Source organism: Diadema setosum, chromosome 1, assembly GCF_964275005.1.
Source record: "Diadema setosum chromosome 1, eeDiaSeto1, whole genome shotgun sequence".
NCBI classification, from domain to species: Eukaryota; Metazoa; Echinodermata; class Echinoidea; order Diadematoida; family Diadematidae; genus Diadema; species Diadema setosum.
The window spans coordinates 44725060-44731498 of record NC_092685.1 but is presented as its reverse complement, the minus strand read 5'-3'; positions in this window follow the sequence as shown (position 1 = coordinate 44731498).

Here is a 6439-nt window from a genome sequence, read left to right as displayed (position 1 = left end):
TTCGCGCCCAGGGAGTGTAATGCTAGTGTACGTATTTTGTACGTAGTGAAGCAGCCGTGCATGGAGATATATGGATGGGTTCTTGATCCCGTACCAAGCCACTTCGGCCTCAGTTAGTAGGGGGGGGGGGGGGGGGGAGGGGGGGGGGGGGGAATCGACATTCGACCATTGCAACTCAACATTTCGCTTCAACAGAAGTTTGGTGATGCCAGGGATCGAGGTGTCTCATCTACATGGTGGTGCAATTAAAAGGATTGTTCCTTTTTCATTTTTCACAGATTTTAGACGATTTCTTTTATTCATCTCCTTGTATGTGTTTGCGCGTGTTTGTTTGTCATTATTTCTATTTCTCTCTGGAATTCGATGCCGCCGGATGGTCTAAATATTTTCAACCCCTCCATACATCTTGTTTTCTGAATTTCCTATAACTTATTTACTAATGTACATGCATTATCACGCTATACATATTCGCCTATTTAATGGGCATAGGGTTCTGATATATAGTTTGCTGATTTTCACGTTCCGCTTTGGAATAGTAGGAGGAAACAGCCACATTATCTGACTCCAAATTGTGTGTGTGTTTGTTTTTTTTTTTGTTTTTTGTTATTGCTGTTATTTCAATGCAAGTTGAATATTGACGAGATCACTATCTAGATTCGACAAACCCGTACTTCACATACTGTCTGATATCACTCCATTACATTATTTCTGGTAGGCCCTAATTGATTTTACAATCAGAAAATGTAACAAATCCAATACGGCACCCCTATGAATACTGTGAAATGACGTGCACCACTAGACCCAAAAAGGGGAAACCTGCTTGATGGGAAGATGCTAGTACTGAAAATTGCAGTTGCCTAATATCCGTAAACAATATGTTATGTCTCTGGGGCCAAACACTGGTTTATGATTGTCATTCACTTTGAGGCCACTCAGTGAGACCCACAGCATTCAACTCAAGATCATTTAGGCCAATGAGCAAAAACAAAAAACAAAAAAAAAACTAATAAAAATATATATCTATATATCTAGCAGAAAATAAAATGACCGAAAAAAAGAAATGCATTTCTTGTCTGAAATTTTGGCATCATTATGGGTTGGAAAAAAAAATAATGGCGGCCAGGCATATTGTCAGTTTGTCATAACAATGTCGAAATTTTCAAAGCTTTACCCAACGTGTTCAAGATAACCATACCGAAATTACTAAGGTCGACGCTGCCGTAGTATTTGGCCCCATAGTTATAGTGTATCGTTTACGTAATCGGCAAAGTCCAACGACCTTGGAAGATTTCCTCTTCACTGTACTGTCAGTCCAAAGTTATACAGTCATCATTTTAGACCGTTTATCTACGGGTAAAACATCTTTCCTGCAGCTCTGATGTAGCAGAAAAGCAGACCGGTAGCTATTGTTGCATTTCTCTTTTTCCATATAATAACCAAGTATGTTCCTAACACCAGCAGTCCATGAATGTGCATGGGTAACCAAAAAAGCTAAAAAAACAACTAAAAAACATCTAAAGTGGTTATTCGCATTTCGTCATTTTCATGTTTCGTATGCTTTGAATTTCACCATCACTTTTCTGCCTTCGCTTTGGTTTTCGTTTCGTTATAAGAGTTTTTCACGAGTTTTATATTGATCAGACAAAACACAAGATCATATTTCTTTACTGTTTTTTTTTTTTTAAGACTTCGTGTCTGCTTAAGGGGTGTCGTTTGGTATCCTCCTACCTATAGTGGCGGATCCAGGGGGAGGGGAGCACCGGGCGCGAGCCCCCTCTTTATTTTTTGGTAAATAATAATAAGGTCTTATTTACCCAGGGTAGCCTCTTCAGTGTTGCCACTGCTCTACCAGAGGGCCCTGCTATTATTATTACCCTAGCGTTGCCAGGTACCCATTTATACACCTGGGTCGAGAGGGACACAATGGGTAAAAACATCTGGTCCAAGGACGTAAGCACTGGGCGGGATTCGAACTCGGGTCCTCCGATCGGTAGTCGGGAGTCTTATCCACTATGCCACAGCACCCCCATAAAACAAAACAAAAGAAATAAAACGAAAAAACGGGGGCACGCCCCCTTTAATTTTGTAAAGGCGCATCCTCTTTACGGAATACCTGGCTCCCCCCCCCCCCCGGGTCCTATCATACATTGTCGTGTGGTGTTTTTTTTTTTTTCTTTTAGAAATGCATAAAGACAACAAAGTCACCGTAACAGTGACCATCACTGCAAAACGTTCGGTGTCAATATGAAACACTGAGCTGGTGTTAAATTTCCGATGCTCATTCATAGTGTTAGATAAATACCTCCGAGTGTCATTTAAAGATATAGAATTTGTGTGTTTGTTTGTTTGTTTGTTTTTTGAATAGTTGCTATAGTTACTATTCTTCTTGTTGATTTTGAACTATTTTGGCTATCTTCATCATGATGCTTAATCATGATTTTTATCATTGTGATGAAACTTTTCTCTCACCCGTTTGATCATCATAAAAGTTAAAGTGTTCTTTCCGAATTTTGTCCTACTCGTAGTTAATTCTCATTCTTGAGACAATGGCCATGACGCATGCTATGTACGCTGCACTAAGGTTATGCACTCTCTGTCAAAATAAGCTGTCAATATTAATTAGTATTCTGGCTGATTATTATACGATAATCTTATTATAAGCAGACGTGACATCCCGGATCACCCCGGACCACGCCGGATCTGATCCGGGGAGAGATCCGTGTTGACGCCGGGAGGCCAACACGGCAACTTTTGGAGGTCAAAAACATCTGGCGTCATCCGGGGATTGCCGTGTTGGCAGAGCAATCCGGGGTGGTCCGTGTGGCTGCCGTGTAGCTGCCGTGTTGATCCGCGTAGATGCCGTGCTTGTCCGGGTAGACGCCTCGCTCTTCCAGCCTTATCCGTGTAGATGCCGTGTTGATACCGTGTGTACAGTCATACCAAAATCTCGGATCTCCCCGGATATCCCCGGACGTCCCCGGATCACCGTGTAGATCCTTGAGCATCCGTGTTTATAGGGTGACTGGGGCAATACGAAAATCCCGGATCTCCCCGGACGTCCCCGGATCTCCCCGGATCACCGTGTAGATCCTTGAGCATCCGTGTTTATATGTGACTGGGGCATAAGAATCAAGTATATCATAAGTGGTTATTCTATACATCACCACACAGTCGTCCCATCGCTCAGAACTGGACCCAGGACACAATAATTGGAAGAGAATAAATAATTTGAGTCGGCGACAGAGGAAAATGCAACTACAGGCAGGACTTGCTGTTTTATTTGCAGCAAATGTATTTTCGAGATGGACACATTTAATAGGCCTATACTCACAGTTAGTAATTGGAATAGCGCGCACAGGCGTGAAAATTACCATCTTTTCGTCATCAATCTTCTTAACTATACTTGGAAGCGTAGGTTATTTTATAAAAGCCGCAACCACGAAATACATTATCATTTTTACACTCCTGCATGTATAGCTTCGCTGCAGATATTTAACAACGCAATCAAGTTATTTGACAAAAATCAGATAAACTGAAGCTCTTATAGAATAAATACAGTATTTTTTTCGTAGCTGAACGAGGATTGTTTAATATTCATCCTCCTACGGCAGACATTTTCTGGTCATTTTCCCCTATAGCACTCAAAGACATTTCTTGTGATAATACATGTATTGTGAGTTTATTAATCAATTTCCCTAACATTCAACATCCGGTCAAAATGAGTGACAAAGATACTATAAAGTTAAAAAAAAATAGTAATGATAAAAAAAAGCACATTAAAAAAAAACAAAAAACATGTAGCATATTGTATCTAATACGTTTATTCCGGATCACCTTCGCCTCCAATGAAGGTTGACACGAACTTGCTTGCTTTAAACTGCACAACCCATCTCACTCAAACTAATTATTCTATAATTATCCGGTGGGGAACTTCGTCACCATCATTCCAAAGAATCGTACATGTACATTGTAAATGTACACATGCATCTATCTTGCTACCTTCACTCACAATGTTACGGTATTTCCTTTCCTTTTGGTATATTACATATCTTGGGCCACTCTCGAATGGACAGGAATACCCGTACATTTTTTATCATCATCATCACCATCAATTCAATTCAAGTCATCATCATTATCTTTGTCATTATCAGAGAATGAAGAATATTTCTCTTCTCGTCTTTTCACCTTAAAGGCATAATTTACCATTTGCATGCAGATGAAATAAAATCCCAGCATTAGTGCTTTATAATAGTTCTAAAATGTGAGTTAGGGATAGAAACAACCACTGTAAAAATTTGAAGCCGTGTTATCGATGTTAAGTATTGTTAAATACGCAAAATGTGAACAATAGTTATAATGAAAATGTTTCCAGTCTAAACCGTCTACAGTTATGGTTTATTAAGAAAAATCATACTATAATTCGAGCAACGTTTGTCTGTCTGTCTGTTTGTTCCTCTACTCATCCCAGGTCCTTGGTCCGATCTCCATCAAACTTAGTGGGTGGATGCAGGTTGACCACGAAATTGCCCTTTAGGGGTTCATTTTTGGAAAGGTCAAGGTCACTGGGGTCAAAGGTCAAATAACTGTTTTTCGCTACTCCTTCAATGGGATCTCCCAGGTGTAGGCCTACTAATATGGGGATCCCCCCAGAAATATCCTCAATGGGGATTTCCCAGGTGTAGGCCTACTTATGCTTCCAGCAAGTTTGACCAAGATCGGACCAAGGAGTAGCGCAAAACAGTTATTTGACCCCCATTGACCCAGTGACCTTGACCATTTCTGGGCACTGGCTGAAGCCAAACAAGCATGATATATGTACTCTCTGATAGTAGACAATGTTGTATACAGAGAAGTTCTCAGTACATACCAAACTACTGCGATAACTTCATCATAGCCCCCCCCCCCCCACCCCCCCCCCCCCCATGCCCCACTTCGGCTGATTCAGCACTCCACGGGTACATTGACTAGTATTGATAAGGTAAATTATCTCCTTATATTTTAGGCTTAATTACGAAAATTTTAAATGGTAGGATGTTTTGTGATACAACAGACCTACACATATGCATCAAATGTGATATCTTGAGAAAAAATATTAGATCACTGCTCCCGAAGGTAAACTGGACCTTTAACCCTCTCATAGCCAAGATGCTAACATGATCATAAAATATACAATATACACTAACGTTCGGGAGCCAAAATTTTGTAATACGTGTCAGAAATATATATACAATGTATTATATATATATATATATATATATATATATATATATATATATATATATATATGGGTAAATGCCTGTATCTTTCTTAGTTCATTTCTAGAGCATTTAATTTGTACATCTTAACACTCTAAACTGACCAAGCAAACGATATCACTATTATACGCTTTTTTGTTACGTATTAATCCCTAAAATACAATGTATAACCTTTCTTGGTTCCTCAAAGACCCGAAAGCACGACTCATCATCTTTGTATTTGTCTGAGAATCAGATAAAACCACAGTCGCTTTTTACTACGTCATCTCGAAATGATAATATTGGCTCATTGACTCTGTATAGGAATGCAGAAAAACTGTGATATTACACCAGACATGTGCACCATATTATTGCTTGCAACAACTCCACATGTAATGAAATGTCAACAAATATACATTCAGATTCTTTTTTTTTAAAGATTTATCAACCATAATTGGTTAACCACAAACAAACAAACAAACAAACAAACGAACGAACGAACAGAAGGGTTGGTAGCAAAACGGTGAATAAAAAGTTGACACAATTATTGCTTACACCAAAGCTGCGTATAACAGCAACAACAAAAAAAAATAGAAAAGTTTACAAACATATTCATATTTTACGCATACATTTATATACATTGTGCATATAATAAACAACTTTCCAGACATACAGAAAGCGTCCATGAGACTTGCTCGATATAGTAATAACTGATCCTAACCCTAGCGTGCAAAGTGCATTCCAGGTATTAAAATGCATTATGTTCACATCTCATAACCGGTGGAAAGAACAGCATGTTACAGGATTCTACGTTCGTAAATTTCGATACGCTCGGTTATAGTAAAATTGCTTTTTTTTTTTTTTACGTGATCTTAACAACACTATTTCTAGCAACCTGTTCATGCAGAGGTTCTGGTAATGTCATCACTATCCGCCTGTTCATGTATAGGTTCTAGTATAATGTCATCACTATCCGCCTGTTCATGTATAGGTTCTAGTAAAATCATCACTATCCCCCTGCTCATTTAGAGGTTCTAGTAATGTCATCACTATCCGCCTGTTCATGTAGACGTTCTAGTAATATCATCACTATCCCCCTGTTCATGTAGAGGTTCTATAGTGTCATCACTATCCGCCTGTTCATGTATAGGTTCTATAGTAATACACTATCCACCTATTCATTTAGAGGTTCTAGTAATGTCATC